Source organism: Somniosus microcephalus, chromosome 4, assembly GCF_052327205.1.
Source record: "Somniosus microcephalus isolate GS21.2 chromosome 4, FLI_Smic_1.0, whole genome shotgun sequence".
In the NCBI taxonomy this organism is placed as follows: domain Eukaryota; kingdom Metazoa; phylum Chordata; class Chondrichthyes; order Squaliformes; family Somniosidae; genus Somniosus; species Somniosus microcephalus.
This window is the reverse complement of record NC_140990.1, coordinates 280,420,585-280,441,759: the sequence shown is the minus strand read 5'-3', so window position 1 is coordinate 280,441,759 and position 21,175 is coordinate 280,420,585. Positions and strand designations below refer to the sequence as shown.

General features: G+C 40.5%; 1 protein-coding gene across 1 annotated transcript in view; it reads left to right on the top strand.

The window, feature by feature from the left end:
- The window catches only part of LOC147120507 (extended synaptotagmin-3-like), a 152,280-nt gene that overhangs the window by 1,006 nt on the left and 130,099 nt on the right, over positions 1-21,175 (top strand). The gene's annotated exons all lie outside the window — the stretch shown is intronic.

Genomic DNA, 21,175 nt, shown 5'->3' with positions numbered 1-21,175 from the left:
GTAGCCCCCCCCCCTTATCGGAATTCCTCACTCTCTATCTGTACAACTTTGCAACGTGACGGGTTTTTTAAATAATTCTGTGCCACATGCTGCCAAATTGTTGCGCAACAGACCTGAGTCGAAATGTTGCAGAAGTTCGGCAGGTTTCTCGGGGGAGAGTTGAGCGATGCCACTATTATTCCAGGTTTCATCGGTGTATGGAGACATTAACAAAATAACATTGTAATAACCAGTTGGCAGACTGATCCTGTGCAATAAAAACATTTTACGGGTATTTCCTAAAGAAGGGTCTAACAAAAACACGTTAAATGGGCCTGATTAAAATATGTGTGAGATTGAAATTCTGTTTCCTTTACAATAAAGAATGTACATTGAAGACAGCTAGTTAGTTTACCAAGTATCTGGTATAACCTTGGGTTAATACTTTATTTTGTTGGATTAATGTAAAATAACATAAACCACTGCAATAAGCAGAAAAAGCTAGAAATCAGCAGATCAGTCAGTATCTGGAAGAGGAAGTTTGCTATTTCAAATGATTCCTTTTTATTTATTGGAACCATAAGTTCTGTTGTGCTGAGTTACTAACTGACCCAATTGAAGGGACCAATAATATCTGAAACTGAGACCAGTTCCTTTTCTAAAAGATCCCATGGCACCAATTGAAGAAGACCAGGGAGTTCTCCTCCCATGGCATCGGCAAAATTCCTTCCACAATGAACATCAACTTTTAACTGGTCGTTTGAGATTGCTGTTTGTGGGATCTTGCTGTGTGTAAATTGCCTGCTGTATTTGCCTACATAACAACTGTGACTACACTTTAAAAGTAATTCATTGTGAAGCACTTTGGGATATACTGAGAATAGGAAAGGCGCAATATAAATACACATTTTTTCTTCAAGGAGCTGTGATTATACTACTAGCGGGTATGGTAGCATAGTGGTTATGTTTCTGGACCAGTAATCCAGAGATCGGCGTTCAAATCCCACCACGGCACTTGGGGAATTTAAATTCAGTTAATTAAATACATCTGGAATAAAAAGGCTAGTATCAGTAATGGTGACCATGAAACTATCGGATTGTTGTAAAAACCCATCTGCTTCACTCATGTCCTTTAGGGAAGGAAACCTGCCGTCCTTACCTGGTCTGGCCTGTATGTAACCCAGACCCACAGCAATGTGGTTGACTCTTGACTCAGAAATGGCCCAGCAAGCCACTCTGTCGTATCAAGAACAACTGCTACGATGGACTGCAGGGGTTCAAGAAGGCAGCTCACCACCACCCTCTCGAGGGCAATTAGGGATGGGCAATAAATGCCAGCCTTGCCAGTGACGCCCACGTAAATGAATAAATGGTGAAAAAAAACTTGTCCACATTCCTATGGAATAGGCCCATGCAAGCATACTTCGATCCTTGCACTGATTACCAGCCTCTGACTGCCAGTGAGATATCTGATTTCAGAACAATTGATGGGATAGTCAGCTATTTTCAATCATTGGCAGTTGAGAATGATGGCTCCATGGGGTACCTGAATTGGTTTTTGTAAAGTTAAAAAAAAAATTAAAAATCCACTGCACAATTTCTGCAGGATGCACAACACGAGTGGGTGAGATCTCTTCTGGATCATTTCACTATCGGAAGCAAATCTGGCATCGATGCAAAATTGGCAGCAAGGTACTTTATCTTTGTTGCTGTTTTGCATTCTTTTGTGCTGCAGTGATGGTAAATAAACTGAGGAATAAGATTGCATTAAAGCTCATAACCCATTCTAATGGGTGAGGACAATTTAATTTGCAGTACAGCAAAGTCTGCAAATGTCTGACATGACCGTGTTGTGAAGGTAATGACTGACTTGCACCACTTGCTAAGGTGAAAGACCTCAATTATATATCAATCGGGAGGAATAGTTAGTTATAGAGAACTTTTTTGCCTGGTGATGCTGAGATTATAAACACCTATGTGCAATGTTGGAAGTGCTTCTCAGTAAATTTTTAAATGTGGAAAGGTCGTCTTCTCAGCAGGGTATTAGCTTCTGTAAAATCTTCCACGTTTGATCAATATTTGTTTTGTATAATTATTTGAAGTATTAATTTTCTATCCATGGCACGCTGTTATATTTTCATTAGTAATCCTGTACCTTCTGTGGTTTCTAAAGCTCCAGTCCTGGATGCTGTTCCAGCATATTGCATAGCTCGGTACTGGCTGAGGTTAGAATACTGGTTGGCATTGAACTTTATAATGGAGTTGGGGGATCAAGACTGGAAAGGATATCAAAGTCCACCCAACATGAGAGCCACATACGCCACGTGACTGCCTCTTATAACCTTGTATTTTTATAGCACCTTTTTAGTGCAGCAAATTGGCTCAAAAAACTTCACAAAATAGGGTGTGGGAAGAAGAACCACAGAGTAGATTTACAGGAGGCGAACAAATGCATAGCTGACGAGGCTTTTGAGTAGGCGTTTGAACGTGGGGAAAGAGATGGCAAGGAGCAGGTTTGGAAGAGAGTTCCCAAGTACATGATGTCTGAAGGCAAGGAGGTGGATTTCCAGTTTGCAGTGTACTGAAAATTTGGAGTTTCTCCCCTCAGATATGTGAATTCAAAACAACATCTTTAATGGGGGAAAAAAACAGGAATATGAGGAGTATGTCAAATTCAAAATACTTCCTGCTGCTAACCCATAACTGTTCATTAGGCAGATTACTATATCAGATCCTGGTGGTTCTCTACTGCCATACTGATATTTAGCCGAGGAAAAGATAGCAGATGTTACAATGCCACAAAGTATCTGGATGAAGTGCATATCCTACCACTGTTATTAATTCTAGTTCTAGTCATTCGTACAATTTACAAAACTCAGCAAAAGATGATGATGTTTCTTTCCCCACTCCCGCAAAAAAACTTCCCGTCCGAAACCTGGGCATTCGATATCTTGACTGTTAGCAAGCCTCTCTGAAGTGTATATACACCCAGCTTAAAACCCTTGGCTAGTTCCTTGGATACATGAAAATACTGTGTAACAAACGTGTAATAGAGAAGTGTGAGAGAAATGTGAAGAATTCTGTCCAGAAGCTAATGGCAAAAAATGTCAGCAAATTACACTAGTCAAGAAATAGTGTTTCTTTTTAAAACCTTCTCTGACTGCTGAATTAAATTAAAAAATAATGGTTAACTGGGAGTAGTGAGAGGTTTTAAACTAACTGGTTTAGTTGCCACCATAAACAATTAATACAAAGCTCAAGTAACTTGTTTTAAACAAATAGCCTGAATTAGATTAGATAGTCAGGATTAGATTACAGCTTTAATTTAATTTCCCTGGATTTTGTTATAATTGTAAACACCAAACTGTTCCACTGCTGGCTGGTTCCACTTGCCAAAACTCTTGATTCAGTGTTGCTAGCTAGTTGTACATTGTGATTTTGACAGAAGCATCTTAATGGTTTTGTTGCACAGCACTTTACAATTATTTAACATACTCTGTTCTGTTAACCTCCTTCCCTATTGAAATTAATTCTCCATTATGATTAATTTTGACCAGGTGTGCTGTAATGGAGTTGATGTACAGATTAGTCATGATCTAATTGAATGGTGGAACAGGCTCAAGGAGCTGAATGACCTACTCTTGTTCCTATGTACCATAGTCACAGAGCACAGAGTCACAGAAACGCCACAGTGCAGATAGAGGCCATTTCGGCCCATCGAGCCTGCACCGACACATATCCCGCCTGATCCCCATAACCCCTACACCAACACATATCCCACCCTATCCCCGTAACCCCACGTATTTAATCCCCCTAACACTAAGGGTCAATTTATGATAGCCAATCAAAATAATAACTAACCATGCAGTCTAAGCAACCTTTCATACTCCAGGTGATCAGTCCTTTCAGTAATAAATAGACCTATAAGAATATAATCAACTAGTCAATATTTATACCCTGTGCTATTTCAAATGTTTAATTGGTGCAGCCCTATAGATGCAGAATAAATATTACGATGCTAGTTGATTTTAGCACAGGATTACTTTTTTTACAAAAATCTGCAGATGTGTAACTTCATTGGATATTTTGACTATTAGATTATTGATTTTAATTCCTTACTATTAATAACAGTGGATAGGGTTAATTATGGTTGCCATGGGCTGTTTCTGTAAGGTACAGAGAATAAACAATTAAAGTAAAAAGCAAAATAACTGCAGGTGCTGAAAGTCTGAAACAAAGGCAGAAAATGCTGGAATCACACAGCAGGTCAGTTAGCATCTGACGAGAGAATAGACAATATTATACTTCATATTAACTGACCTTAGTTCTGAAGAAAGGTCAATTAATGTGTGTTGTGCATCTTGGTTTCTGTCAACAGTAGTGGTTTTAATATCCATTGAATGCAGAAAGTATTGAGTTACCAATTTATTGTACCATGGCTAGATGGCTGAAATGAAGTTCCAACTATCACAGATATTTCAAATTGGGGACAAACTCAATTGACAAACAATGCTTAACCATCTAATATAATTAAGGGAAATGTTGAATAGGCTTTGTCTCTATACATCTTCAAAGGATTTGAAATATTACTTCTGGCTGTGTTTACTTCAGGAGTTAGTCTATAGTCTGTTAGCCAGCAGAGCAATTGGACTAGTTTGACTCTGACAGAGTTTTACCACACAAGAAGTGAACATTAATTTTCAAGGTTCAATGTATGTTGAGCAATAGCTCAGGCTTACCTTTGAAATATTGTGAAGTATAGTAATGTGAATTACTGTAAAATGTACTGTTTTGCATGAAATACTGTTCATATACCTGTTCTACATTAAATAAACTGTTGTAATATAGCCTGAGCCTTGATCTGATGAGTATTCAGACTGTGTCCTGAAGCGAAAAAGAATCATGTGGTACATTCAGTGAGTTGGCGTACAGTAGCAAGGGTTCTTTGTTTGATTGCTTAATTGTGTTCTAACCATATGAGCACATACCATATGAGTGCATATGATAAAGAAAAACAATACAGAAAAAACTATAGTCTATAGGGGAAACTTGATCATGATGTGGAGCACTGCAAAAGTTGTTGGGCTGGGTTGCCATTTCCTTTTTTGTACTTTGCCATAAAATTATATGTGCTGTAGTTAAAGATTGCATGAAGGCAATAACTAGTAATGTTAATGGTTTATGCCTGAGCATACCTTTGTACCTACTGTCATAGAAACATAGAAGATAGGAGTAGGCCATTCGACCTCTTGAGCCTGCTCCGCCATTCAATGCGATCATGGCTGATCATCCAAATTCAGTACCCTGTCCCTGCTTTCTCCCCATATCCCTTGAACCCCATAGCCTTGAGAGATATATGTAACTCCTTCTTGAATATATTTAATGAATTGGCCTCAACTGCCTTCTGTGGTAGAGAATTCCACAGGTTCACCACTCTCTAGGTGAAGAAATTCCTCCTCCTCTCAGTCCTAAATGGCTTACCCCTTATCCTTAGACTGCGACCCCTGGTTCTGGACTCCCCCACCATCGGGAACAGCCTGCCTGCATCTAGTCTGTCTAGTCCTGTTAGAATTTTATAAGTTTCAATGAGATCCCCTCTCATTCTTCTACACTCTCTAGTGAATATCAGCCTAATCGACCCAATCTCACTTCATACGTCATTCCTGCCATCCCAGGTATCAGTCTGGTGAATCTTCGCTGCACTCTCTCCATGGCAAGAAAATCCTTCCTCAGATAAGGCGACCAAAACTGCACACAATACTCAAGGTGTGGTCTCACCAAGGCCCTGTGCAACTGTAGCAAGACATCCTTGCTCCTGTACTCGAATCCTCTTGCTATGAAGGCCAGCATACCATTTGCCTTCTTAACCGCCTGCTGCACCTGCATGCTTACTTTCAGCGACTGGTGCACAAGGACACCCAGGTCTTATTGCACTTCCCCTTCTCCCAATCTATTGCCATTCAGATAATAATCTGCCTTCCTGTTTTTGCCACCAAAGTGGATAACCTCGCATTTATCCACATGCATCTACCCAATCGCCCAACCTGTCCAAATCGTACTGGAGTTTCTCTGCATCCTCCTCACAGTGCACACACCCACCCAGCTTTATGTCGTCTGCAAACTTGGAGATATTACATCTAGTTCCCTCGTCTAGATCATTAATATATATTGTGAATAACTGGGGCCCTAGCACCGATCCCTGTGGTACCCCACTAGTCACTGCCTTCCACTTGGAAAAAGACCCGTTTATTCCAACTCTTGGCTTCCTGTCTGCCAACCAGTTTTCTATCCAAGTCAGTACCTTACCCCCAATCCCATGTTCTTTAACTTTGCACGCTAGTCTCCTACATGGGACCTTATCGAAAGCCTTCTGAAAGTCCAAATACACCACATCCACTGGTTCTCCCTTATCTATTCTACCAGTTACATCCTCACAAAATTCCAGTAGATTAGTCAAGCATGATTTACCTTCTGTAAATCCATGTTGACTTTGTCCGATCCTGTCACTGTTTTCCAAGTGCTCTGCTATTACATCTTTTATAATGGACTTTAGCATTTTCCCCACTACCAATGTCTATAATTCCCCGTTTTCTCTCTACCACCTTTTTTAAATAGTGGGGTTACATTAGCTACCCTCCAATTCATGGGAACTGTTCCAGAGTCTATAAAATTTTGGAAGATGACCAGCAATGCATCTACTATTTCTAGGGCCACTTCCTTAAGTACCCTAGGATGTAGATTATCAGGCCCTGGGGATTTATCGGCCTTCAATCCTGTCAATTTCCCTAACACCATTTCCCTACAAATACTGATTTCTTTCAGTTCCTCCCTCTCATTAGATCCTATGTTCCCGAACATCTCTGGGAGTTTATTTGTGTCCTCCTTTATGAAGACAGAACCAAAATATGTATTTAATTGGTCTGCCATGTCTTTGTTCCCCATTATAAATTCCCCTGATTCTGACTGCAAGGGACCTATGCTTGACTTTACCAATCTTTTTCTCTTCACATATCTATAAAAGCTTTTACAGTCAGTTTTTATGTTCCCTGAAAGCTTACTCTCATACTCTATTTTCCCCCTCTGAATTAATCCCTTTGTCCTCCTTTGCTGAATCCTAAACTGCTCCCAATCCTCAAGTTTGCTGCTTTTTCTGGCCAATTTATATGTCCTCTCCTTGGATCTTATGCTAATTTCCCTTGTTTGCCAATGTTGAGTCACCTTTTTTTAAATTTTTATGCCAAACAGGGAAGAACAAATTCTATAGTTCATCCATGCGATCTTTAAATGTTTGCCATTGCCTATTCACTGTCAACCCTTTAAGTAACATTCCCCAATCCATCCTAGTCAACTTGTGCCTCATACCATCGTAGTTTCCTTTATTTAAATTCAGTACCCAAGTCTCTGAATCAACTACTTCACTCTCCATCTTAATGAAGAATTTGATCATATTATGATTGCTCCTCCCCAAGGGGCCTCGCACAAAAAATTGCTAATTAATCCTTTCTCATTACATAATACCCAGTCTAAGATTGCCTGATCTCTAATTGGTTGGCCTGATCTCTAGTTGGTTCCTTACCTGGTCTGTTGTTATTTCCGAATGGAGAATTCCCTCTTAAATTCAGATTGAACTAATTATTAAATCTTCGGCGTTAAATTTATAGACTAACTACAATTAGACAAGAAACTGATTTATGCTTATAACTTGAGGTTAGAGAAGAACCTAAACAAAACCTCCAACCAAAATTGTGACTGAGACATCAAAACTTTATGTATAACATATGTTTTTATTAACTATTGACTGAGAGGATAATACAGGTGAGAAGTAATTTCTAAATTGACAGGTTTTTTTAAAACCTGGATGAGTAAAGCCTCTGAATAGATCATCAGTTCTGGTTTCAGATTCCAGTGAGATAACCGAGGAATGTCACAGAAGTATGTTTGTCCCAAGGATATTTATGGCACTGTAGGTTAATGAATTCTCAGCTGGATGTACTTCTATTTTGCAAAATATCATGACAATACAATCCCATTATTTTCATGTTTTTTGTGGTAACTTTTATAGCGTTTGGAAGAAAATCATTTGCAGATTTTTTTTAAAAATTGTTGTGTTGAGATAAGTCTGACCACAATCTGAGAACCCTTTGATTATATCAAAGTCCTGTTCTGTGTCTCTGCAGTGAAGGCACAAGCAGTGCATTCTTTCCTTCCTCCTAGAGTATACTCCCTCTTTGTAAAGCAGTTTTCAGTATGGTGAAATCTGTTGAGTCCATAGACTGTTGTAATCAGGAGTTTCTTTTCACTGCTATTATGATGTAATATTTCCCTTCCTCCTTGTTTTGCATCTATTTGTGACTGACGAGGGTTACAAGCCAGTATTTAGCATTGTCTCAGTTGAACAAGTATGACCGGTATATGACAATACTTCATTACAAAACCAAATCCAGGTCACCTAGTCTAGGCTAAATAGACACGTTGGGCACCTCTGTTGAAGTAAAATAGACATGCTTCTCTTAAACGAACTTTTAAAACCATTTGGTTGTTTTTGGAATACTTAAGTGGTGTTTCCAGCTATAAATCTTAAAACTTCAAAATCTTGTAATTCATCAGGAAGTCCATTTAAAAAATGTATTCATATTTTCAAGCTTCGCTCTTTGTCCCATTCACTGGATGTATGAAGAGTTTGAGCAGTTTCACAGCAGTGAAGGAGGGAGCTGAGAGAATAGAGCCTCAAATAAATCCCACAGCATTTTTTATTACCTGTTACGTTTGTAATTTAAGAGAGCGCTAGTGATGAGCAAAATATTCCAAACTGTTGCCTTAGGAATGTTTAGATATATGACTTGAGTGTGTAAGACAATAGGTTTTGCCATTTATCCAGATGTGGGAAAATATTTTAATAATCAAGGTTATTTTAAATAGGCTGGATGTGACTTAGAATTTTTGAAAGTAATTGGGTTAAGACTTTTTTTTGTTCAATCCATACTGTCAGAGCTTGGGCGCATACATGGCACTTGCAGGGATTGCTTGCTAGTCTGTGCTTCAGCACTGGCATTAGGTGGCAGTTATTGAGGCCATAACATTGTACACCTCTCAATGTACTGGTGCTAATCTGTGCTGTAAAATATTAAACTTGTGTACTGAGAGGTACGCACTGGAATCTGTATTCTGAGACAAATGGAGGTGTAAAGAAATAGTTAAGATTCCACAGTTTTATAGTGATACAGCATCAACAGCAATACAGTAAGGACCATGTGTAGGGAATAAAGTGGAAAACTCTTGGTATTTAAGGTAACTGTATATGGGTAAGCTAAATATGCTACTTGTTTTAAAAATGTTCTAGTGCATCTGTTGTAAAGAAATTAAACGCTTTCAGAGGGCAAGAGTATTTAGAGTTCCTGGTTATGAACTTTGATCTATGTACTGAGTTCCTTTTTAAATCAAAGGGCAGAAGTTTGTACCTGCATACACAAACCATGCACTCCAAGAACCAACCTGCTTCTGAGTACGTAAATATCTTTCCAGTGGATAGCACTAGGAAGACTACTTATTCTAAGTAATTTCTTCCAGTAGGAGCTAAAGAAAATTATGCAGCAACTGTGGGACAGTTTAGGTATCCCTTGTTTTATTATTGTAATAGTGACTTGCATTGCCCGACTATTAAAATATTTAAAAACTCCAAATGTACTTGTTACGCCATATTCAGAAAACCAGTGGTTAAAAAAAAAAAACTATTTTTATTGTTGGAGTAAAATTTGGAAACAGAAGGCTAGCAGGATTTTTAAGTCCATTCCGTGTTACCCAGTTCCAACATTATGTCTCAGTAAATGACATTTGCTAATGCAAGCTTTAAATAGTAATTGGGTTTGAGATTCATTATTAGTTGTTTAGCCAAGTTAGCCAGCTTCCAGTTGGCATAGACATTTTTGTCAGCCTCTAAATGGCTGCTTCATTTGTTGCATATTGATTTTTTGTCTTTTTGTTTTAAATATTCTCTCTTTTTCCCCAGACCTTGTTAAAAGTTCTTGATTGCCTTTAACTGCTGATGGAGTGGGTCTTGTGGAATACAGAGTGCAGTTAATTTGAGACAGCATTATGCTTCACAATAACACAAATGTTGCTGCGACTGCAGGTTTCAGTTCAATATAAGGCAGTATCTTTTTGTTTTACATCATTCCCACACACATCAGTATCCACTGTGTATTTTCTGTAGTGCTTCATATGTTAGCACTTCTGGAACTGTTTCTTCAACATCAGCCGTACCACATGGTCAGTGTCGTACAGACGCAGAACTTTGGGAATGGAGAAACAACACTCACCATCACAAAATAGTTGCACATGAGGAAGGCCATTTGGTTCATCTAAACTCATCAATCCAGAACTATCCTAAAGTCCCCCCATTGCAGCAGCCCATTGTTTCGTAAATGCTTTCAAGGTGTTTGCCAGAGCAGCAAGAAAAATCATAGACCTTTTTTAATAAGTTATGACAGACAAAGGCTTACATTTCTCCATGAAAAGCAAAAAAGTGGCAGAATGTTATTATGTCAAATGCTACTAGATAAAAGCAGTGAAATGTAAATAATTCTACCAGTAGAATTAAGTAAAACTCTTAAATTTTTTTTTTGGTTATGTGAACATAAAGCATTCAAACCATAAAGCCTGTTTTTTCCCAAAAACCGTGGAATTCTGTCCCACTTTGAGGCCTATTCTGCATCACATCAGTGGATATTGGGGGAAATAAAAGTGTGGCTGTGACTTTCATAGACACAGCCTAGGCTCCCAGTCATTTTACCAAAATGTTCCTGGAGAGTTTTGGACATTTTCTTCTTTATTGTCAAAAATGTAGCGCAGCCTTAAAAAAAATGAAATATTGAATTGTAGTGCTATATTCCTAAATAATAAATGTCTGGTTCATAGCTAAGTATTATTTGCAATAAATTATATTGAGGAAGCACTACCCTTCTGGACCACATGGCCTATTGCTACTGAGTTACAAGAAGCTATCTAGTAATGAATATCCATTGAGAAAACTAACTTAGACTGGCGGTGAGAGGACTTGACCCTTGGCAGAGGAAATTGTAAGCAATGTTTTCCTCTATATACAGAATGCAGACCAGAGGGCACGTTCCCTGGTATGAAGGTGAGTGAATAGGTGGGCGGGTGGGGGGCAGTCCCAGAGATGAGGCCCAAGGTTTCCTTGTGGGGCCCGGAGGAACACCCCTGTTTCTCCTGGCCCACAAGGTAACTTGCCTGACTGGGCCTCTTCTGGCTCCTGTTCCTGGCAAAATGACAGATGCTTGCAATTTTGCTGGTGGGGAACCCACTTGGGCCTCAGATTAAAATCGAAATCAGGCCCCGATTTACATCATTGGGGCCCAATTTGCATATTTAAAGAGGACCTCACCGACTTGTGGTGGGTGTTCTTGCTGCCTGCAATTTAAAATTGCAGTCTGTCAGATTGGGGCAGGAAAAGAGTGGGTAAGTACCCCGCTTCATTTAACTGCCCCTTTGCCTGATTTCCACCAGGTGAGTCGAATTAAAATCGAGGTATCTGTTTCTTTTTGTATCTGTCTCTTTGTCTCTGTCTCTTTTTTTCTCTTTTTCTTCTCTCCCTCAAGGGTAATTATATAATCTCACTGGAAAACTTCTGTTCACTCATTATTTAAAAATAACCAGTTTGTGGGTTTACACTTGGCCTCCTGTCACTAGATGCTTATCAGTTTGCCTTCTGAATACTGGGGAAACAGCATGTGTCCGCGTGTATACATTCATAGAATTCAGTACACATGATATGGGATCTTAGTGTGACCCAGGGACCGCAACAATATATACCTAGACTAGCTGGGGGGAGCCCGGCTTTGCCAGGGCTGTTTTGGGCCGGGCGGTTTAAATCGAGTGCCAGGCTTTGGGGTCTCTCTGTGTCCCTCTGTGAATCTGTTGCCGGGCAACATTTTAAATCGAGTCCCAGGCTTTAGGGCCCTGTCTGTGTCCCTTTGTGAATCTGCTGCCGGGCAACATTTCTACCTTTTTAATACCTTGAAAGATGAAAGTGAAAGTACTTATAAAAGGTTTTTGGTAAATCTTATGTTATTTTTAAAAGAGATACTAACTTTTTCAAAGCTGGATGATCAAAGTAGTTTGAGCTGGAAGCTGAAGTAATGGCAGTGAAACAATGGCTGCCAGATCCCCGAGATGAAAACGATTAGTCCCGCCCACACACACACACCGATTGGCCAACCATCAGGGGACCGTACTGTAGGATTGGTCAATCGTGACGGCACAGGATTGGTCGAACCTTGACGTCAGTCAATCAATGCTAATTAGCAGATAATGAGTTTAATTTTGAAGGTTTTTTGCATAAGGCACGAACAATTTTCGTCCGACCGAAAAGTAAATACGCTTACGAGCGTCCCGGAAGCGTAAGCTTTCTTCGGAGGTAACGCGCGCGTAGGTACGCCGTATAACTTTCGCGCGCATAGTCGGACAGACGCACACCCGAGGACAGACAGAAGGACAGATCGATTCCTTTATATATATATATATAGAGATAGATAGATATTGCAGTAAATATTCTCTCTAATTTCCAAGGGGTGTAGGGCCAACTTCTAGGAGTGATTGGGGATGCCCTTCTTAAGACAATGACCTGGATTTTGCGGTCAGTGGTGAAGGAACGGCACTTGTCGCCGACCTCGCAAAAAGCTGCCCATAAGGTTTTGGCAGGCTCCAGAGCGCACACTACCTCTTTTCCGATGTCAATTTGAATTTGGCACCTTCTACAGGGGATCTGTGACGTCCAGCAACAAGGCAGGCTGATTAGCCAATCAGATTGTGAGAATTCTTCAAATGGCAAGCAGGGAATATAAATCACATTTAAATCATTGTACAGAAAGTGAAATAAAGATTGGGACAAACACATGGGGTTAAGGGAGAAACATAAATATCAGAAAAAAACTTAAAATTGTTATTTTTATTAAAAATCTGCAATTTTTTAATGTTCTTCTGTGGGAATGAGACTCCACACTTTTATAAAATTAGCTTTTCAGGGCCAAAGAGGTTGTTCAGCAGTAATTATGACTTTGTACCATTGTTCCCGCTAAACCGGCTGCACAGCAGTCTGGAGGTCCCACGCAGGCCGCTCACTGGCTTCTACAGGGAAGAAACCGCGCATGTGGAAAGATTTGAATGGGCCACGCACCCAGTTAAATGGATCATGCACTTAAAAAAAAAGGGAACATTGCTTAGTACACCGTTAAAAACTCAGTTACTCCTGATTAAACAAGACTTAACTTTATCATTGCTTCTTACAGTGAGAATAGTGTGTAAATAATTGAAGTTCATGACAAATCAGTGCTTTCTAAATGATTTTAGCTGCGAAGACTGCAACAGCGCACCCTGTGGAGAAGCAGGGTATCACTGACAGCAACTTCTGGATTTCCGCATTTAACTGCGCATGTGCGGACGCCAGAAGTTGCTGTCATTTTGCACAGTAATAACGGCAAGTGCTGACAGCCTCACCCTTATTACTACAGCAAATTCCAGGCCTTTAGTGCAGACCGGAAATTTGAAATCGGCAAGAAATGTCTTCATTTGAATGACATACCTCTGTCCACTATTTTAGTGGAGATGTTGAATGGTTTGTGTTCAGGTGAATAGTCAATTTCGGTTTGTCAACATTGCCAGCAGTGGCCCTCGGGTAAGTTCCGGGAGGGGGCTTGGAGCAGGCTGCGGGGGTGGGGGCGGCAGCGATTGTGACTCCTGTGGAGTAAGGGGAGCATTCCTGCTCCTCCTTGCTCCACAAGAATTTTTTATGGGCAGGGCAGGCCCAGCTCCTGCCTCGCTCATCGGTCACTAATTTTTCAAACAGGTTCTTTAACATTGGGCCCCTAATTTGCATATTTAAGGGGCCCGCAACAATTTGGCAGTGGGACCAATGCCTGCATAGATTGGGCATGGGCCATCCCACTGCTAAATTGGGGAGCCCAAAAAACGTGCACAAGAACATTTCTATTAATATTTAGTGCCACATTGGAGGCATAAACAGAATAATTGGTCAAGTTGCTGAACATTCATTTCTATCCTTGAGAAGAACCTATATGTTTCTCTCGCACACTGTAAGCTTTTTGTTTCCCCAAACCTACACTGTATTGTGCCATATTTCCTGTACTGTTGATCTGGTTGGCACTTACCAGATCATATTTTACCATTTAGCCCTGACAGAGAAAGTTTTGTATGTTTTGACCATATTTGAATGCATTCCAAAGACTATCCATCTTCTTTAGGTCAAAGTTTCCACATTTAATATTCCTTTTCGATTTAATACTCAGCCTTCAGTAACATTTCTGCAGTTTTTCAGCTTATTCAAAGACTACATATTCGTACATAGCCCTGATCATTGTACAAGTTATTAAAGTAGAAAAGCAGGAGTGTTTGAAAGTCTGTCCCCAGGTTAATGTAATACAGCTATAGCCATTGAAGCCATTGCTGCTTGTGTAGGCAGACTGCAACATGGAGAGGGCCAGGTAGTGTCATTGAAAAATCAGCTGTGGGGGCGAGGGAGATGTGCTATTCACCACAGATCACCCAGCCTCTGACCTGTTCTAGTAGTCATAGTATTTATGTAGCTGGTCCAGTTGAATTTCTGGTCAACATTGATCCCTCAGGATGTTGCTAGTGAGGTGCGCCACGATGGTAATCCCATTGAATGTCAAGGGGTGGTAGTTTGGCTGTTGATGGAGATGGTTACTTGCCACTTCCTAGCCCAGACCTAGAAGTTGTCCATGTCTCTCTGCATTTGGGCATGGACTGCTTAATTATCTGAGGAATTGCGAATCGAGCTTATAATGTAACGAGAAAGGATTAATTAGCAATCTTGTTGTACGAGGCCCCTTGGATCGGAGCGATCATAATATGATCGAATTCTTCATTAAGATGGAGAATGAAGTAGTCGAATCAGAGACTAGGGTCCTAAATTTAAATAAAGGAAACTACGATGGTCTGAGGCGCGAGTTGGGTAGGATTGATTGGGGAATGTCACTCAAAGGGTTGACGGTGGATAGGCAATGGCAAACATTCAAAGATCGCATGGATGAAGGACAGAATTTGTTCATCCCAGTTTGGCATAAAAATAAAACAAAAAAGGTGACTCAACTGTGGCTAACAAGGGAAATTAGGGATAGCATAAGATCCAAGGAAAGGACATATAAATTGGCCAGAAAAAGCAGTAAACCTGAGGATTGGGAGCAGTTTAGGATTCAACAAAGGAGGACAAAGGGATTAATTAAGAAAGGGAAAATAGAATGAGAGTAAGCTTGCAGGGAACATAAAAACTGACTGTAAAAGCTTTTATAGATATGTGAAGAGAAAAAGATTGGTGAAGTCAAGCGTAGGTCCCTTGCAGTCAGAATCAGGGGAATTTATAATGGGGAACAAAGAAATGGAACTCCAATTAAATACATATTTTGGTTCTGTCTTCAAAAAGGAGGACACAAATAACCTCCCAGAGATGTCAGGGAACATAGGGTCTGATGAAAGAGAGGAACTGAAAGAAATCAGTATTTGTAGGGAAATTGATGAGATTAAAGGCCGATAAATCCCCAAGGCCTGATAATCTACATCCTAGGGTACTTAAGGAAGTGGCCCTAGAAATAGTTGATGCTTTGCTGATCATCTTCCAGCATTCGATGGAATCTGGAACAGTACCCATGGATTGGAGGGTAGCTAATGTTACCCCACTATTCAAAAAAGGTGGTAGAGAGAAAATGGGGAATTACAGACCGGTAAGCCTGACATCGGTAGTAGGGAAAATGCTAGAGTCCATTATAAAAGATGTAATAGCAGAGCACTTGGAAAACAGTGACAGGATCGGACAAAGTCAACATGGATTTACAAAAGGTAAATCGTGCTTGACTAATCTACTGAATTTTTTTGAGGATGTAACTGATAAAATAGGGAGAACCAGTGGACTTTCAGAAGGCTTTTGATAAGGTCCCGCATAAGAGATTAGCGTGTAAAATTAAGGCACATGGGATTGGGGGCAAGGTATTGACTTGGATAGAGAACTGGTTGGCAGACAGAAAGCAAAGAGTTGGAATAAACGGGTCTTTTTCCAAGTGGCAAGCAGTGATTAGTGGGGTACCGCAGGGATCGGTCCTTGGGCCCCAGCTATTCACAATATATATTAATGATCTAGACGAGGGAACTAGATGTAATATCTCCAAATTTGCAGACGACACAAAGTTGGGTGGGCGTGTGTGCTGTGAGGAGGATGCCGAGAAACTCCAGGATGATTTGGACAGGTTGGGTGATTGGGCAAAAGCATGGCAGATGCAATATAATGTGGATAAATGCAAGGTTATCCACTTTGGTGGCAAAAACAGGAAGGCAGATTATTATCTGAATGACAATAGATTGGGAGAAGGGGAAGTGCAACGAGACCTGGGTGTCCTTGTGCACCATGTGCTGAAGGTAAGCATGCAGGTGCAGCAGGCGGTTAAGAAGGCAAATGACATGTTGGCCTTCGTAGCGAGAGGGTTTGAGTACAGGAACAAAGATGTCTTGCTGCAGTTGTACAGGGTCTTGGTCAGACCACATCTTGAGTATTGTGTGCGGTTTTGGTCGCCTTATCTGAGGAAGGATGTTCTTGCCATGGAAGGAGTTCAGCGAAGATTCACCAGGCTGATACCTGGGATGGCAGGAATGACGTATGAGGAGAGATTGGGTCGATTGGGCTTGTACTCGCTGGAGTTTAGAAGAATGAGAGGGGATCTCATTGAAACTTATAAAATTCTGACAGGACTGGACAGACTAGATGCAGGAAGGATGTTCCCGATGGTGGGGGAGTCCAGAACCAGGGGTCACAGTCTAAGGATAAGGGGTAGGCCATTTAGGACAGAGATGAGGAGGAATTTCTTCACCCAGAGAGTGGTGAACCTGTGGAATTCTCTACCACAGAAGGCAGTAGAGGCCAATACATTAAATATATTCAAGAAGGAGTTGGATATATTTCTTAAGGCTAAAGGGATATGGGGAGAAAGCAGGGACTGGGTATGGAATTTGGATGATCAGCCATGGTCGCATTGAATGGCGGAGCAGGCTCGAGGGGCCGAATGGCCTACTCCTGCTCCTATCTTCTATGTTTCTATGAGCTGAACACTGTGCAATCATTAGCAAACATCCCTACTTCTAAACATATGATGGAGATGAGGCCATTGAAGCAGCTGACGATAGTTGGGCCTAGGAGGTACCCTGAGGAATTCCTTCAGTGATATTTTGGGGATGAGATGATTGGTGTCCAACAACCACCACCATCTTCCTTTGTGCTAGTTATGACTCCAATCACTAGAGTTTTCCCCTTGATCCCCATTGACTTTATTTAACTAGGACTCCTTCGTGTCACATTTGGCTGAATGCTGCCTTGGTGCCAAGGGCGGTCACTCATGCCTCAGTTTGAAATTCATAAGAATTAAGAGCAGGAGTAGGCCATATGGCACTTCGAGTCTGCTCTGATCTTGTGTCCATTTTTGAACCAAGCCTGTCATGAGGTCTGCAGCTGATTGATTTTGGCGGGACCCAAACTGAACCCTACACTCCTGCATATTGGTCATAATTCAGCCATATAACCAAGTTGGTTCTAATTTCAGACCAAAGATTAAGATGAGTCTCAGCCAATCAGAGTCTAGGTGAAGTTTGCGAGTTGGTGTGTTTACCATTCCAAGTAGTTGGCATTTGAATATGATATTTTAGCATATTAAATAAAATATTAATGTTGGCCTGTATTTTAAAAAAATTCCATGTACAAAAAGTATATTCTCTTTTAAAATGACTTCTAATAAATCATCTGTCTTTTTAACTAATTGTGTTTCAGTATACTTTTTTTAAGGAGAGATGTTGCTTCATGTTCTTGGTAGATTTTCAAATACATCCTTTCTGTTTGTCAAAATCATTTCTGTATAAGATTTTCACTTTGGCTGAAATTTAATCTTCTACAAACTTCTACTTCTCCAGTGTGAGATGGGGGCCTGGAGTTTCCGCTCAATTGCCCTGTGGGCTTTTTGGCACAATTCCCCCGATATTTGGTGTAGCCGGCGCAAAAGATCGCAGAATTTTAAGCACAAATTGCGTTCAATGCAACTCGAGTTTCCACAATCATTTGCGCTAGTTTTAAAAACATTGCGCTAGAAGCCATCTCCGCCCACAAACTGGCCGCGCCCCCAGGGTGAATTAATCACCATTGGGAGTTTCTGTTAATTGTGCTCATTTGCAGACCTTCGAGGAGGTTCCAAAAATTAAGCTGGATCTTTTGGGCACACAGCTTAGAGGGTACGTTGGTTACCACTCTTAAATATATCAAGGAATATTTTTTAAAGCAAAATTTGTTTAGAAAAAAGTTTTTAAATGTTGTCAATTGCGTTCAGCGATTATGCAAAATGGGTGCAATTTGCATTGGATTCCCTGATTGTGCCCAAAGTGGAAACTCTACCCCAGTATGTTTAATTTGTAGCAATATATAGCCCATTCTTCTATAATTGAATTGCTTAATTAAAATTATCAGATAATTTAATTTTTTTTGAGCATGATGTTCACATTGCTTAGTTTGAATAATTCAAACTGACTTTGAGGAGTAGACCATATGTATGAACAAAATCATACAGTTCCTTATAATACATCAAGTATCCTTGTACTTGCATCAGAGGCTTTAAATTATGGACTGGTTTACAGTTAATTACTGTACTGTGTTTATTTGCTTACTGAACATGATTTATTTACTATTTTAAATATAATCTTTGCCTGCTCAAATTGTACACTTTATATATTTTCATCAAAATTTAGGGAATTGTACATATATTTTGTTTCAATTTTCTGCAATATTACAATTATGGTATTTAATTAGAAATTAGTATCTTGCTAGTTTCCAGTAATGATGTCCACTTAGTTTCAACCAGTGCTTTTAGGAACAAAATGTTTCCTATTTTCATATTAACGTATTTTGTTACAGAAACTATGATTTCTGCATCATGTATAAGCTAGCAGTTGCTACTTGCCAATGTAACAGTATCTCATTCAGTTTCATTGTCACTTTGTTGCCAAGTTCAGTCATGAGATGAATTTGTAGCGAAGTAAAAATGAAACTAAATAGAGACACTGTTACATTGCTATATGCTCAACTTTTTAATTTTATCTATTATATTTTGATGTGCTGCCTGAAACAGATGGTGCACATATAAGAGAGATTAGACTTGGTTATTTCTAGGTAATACTGGCACCCAATCTTAGAAGGTCTAAGGTAGATTTACAGTGCATGTGTGTGAATGCATGAAGCGTGGTAAATAAGGTTGGTGAGCTGCAGGCGCAAATAGCCACATGGGAATATGATGTCGGGCTATAACGGAGACCTGGCTCAAAAAAGGGCAGGATTGGGTACTAAGTATTCCCGGATATAAGGTGTTTAGGAAAGATAGGGACGGAAGGAAGGATGTGGGGTGGCAATATTGATTAAGAAGAATATTACAGTGCTGGAGAGGGGACGTCCTGGAGGGGTCAAGGACAGAATCTATTTGGTTAGAGTTGAGCGAGAATAGAGGTGCCATTACACTACTAGGTGTATTATAGGCCACCAACTAGTGGGAAGGATATGGAGAAGAAAATTTGCAGGGAAATTGCAAGAGCTATAGTATAGTGATAATGGGGGACTTCAACTATCCTAATATAGACTGGGATAGTAATAGTGTAAAGGGCAGAGAAGGGAAGAACTTCTGAAATACGTTCAGGAGAACTTAATCAGTAAGTTTCTGGCCCAATGAGGAAGGAGACATTGCTGGATCTGGTTCTGGGGAATGAGGTGGGTCAAGGGGAGCAAGTGTCAGTAAGGGAACATTTAGGGAACAGTGATCATAGTATCATAAGGTTTAGATTAGCTATGGAAAAGGACAGGGAGAAATCTACAGGAAAAATACTTAATTGGAGGAAGGCCAATTTCAGTGGGTTGAGAATGGATCTGGCCTGGGTAAATTGGAATCAAAGATTGGGAGGCAAAACTGTAATTGACCAATGGGCTGCCTTTAAAGAAGAGATGGTTCAGGTACAGTCAAGGTATGTTCCTACGAGGGGGAAAGGTAGGGCAACTAAAGTCAGAGCTCCCTGGATGACAAAAGAGACCGAGAGTAAGATGGAGCAGAAAAAGGGGGCATATGACAGATGTCAGGTTGCGAATACAAGTGAGAACCAGGCTGAATATAGAAAGTTCAGAGGGGAAGTGAAAAAGGAAATAAGAGGGGCTAAGCGAGTATGCGAATAGATTGGCAGCTAATATAAAAGGGAATCCAAAACTCTTCTAAGGGCATGTAAATGGGTAGCAAGAGGAGGGGTGGGGCTGATTAGGGACCAAAATGGAGGCAGAGGGCATGGCTGAGATACTAAAATGAGTACAGGAAACTTTGGTTTATCCGGAGGTTGTATGTCCGGAAACCTCGATCTAACGGCAGAAATCAGCAGCCGTTTTGGTTAGGTTTTTTTTCTTCTAGCTTTTTTTTTAACAGTCAGGCTCTGGAAAGCGTCTCTGTAGCTTAGCAACAGCTTCAGAGATGCTTCCAAGGTACGGGCCGAGTGTTTACAAGCTGTTGCTAAGCAACAGTGTTTGTTGTCAGATACGGAGATGAAAACCTCCGTATCCTTCAACATTAGCGCTGGTCTATCTGGAAGTTTTGATAGATCGGCAGCAGCTCGGTCCCATCAGTGCCGGATATCGCAAAGTTTCCTGTACTTGGTATCTGCCTTCACCAAGGAAGAAGATGCTGCCAAAGTCATAGTGAAAGAGGAGGTAGTTGAGATACTGGGTGGGATAAAAATTGATAGGAGGTACTAGAAAGGCTGGCTGTACTTAAAGTAGATAAGTCACCAGGACCTGATGGGATGCATCCTAGGATGCTGAGGGAGATAAAGGTGGAAACTGGAGGTACTGGCCATAATCTTCCAATCCTCCTTGGATACGGGGCTGGTGCCAGAGGACTGGAGAATTGCAAATGATACACGCTTGTTCAAAAAAGGGTGTAAGGATAAACCCAGCAACTACAGGCCAGTCAGTTTAACCTTGGTAGTGGGGAAGCTTTTAGAAATGATAATCAGAGACAAAGTTAACAGTCACTTGGACAAGTGTGGATTAATTAAGGAAAGCCAGCACAGATTTGTTAAAGGCAAATTGTGT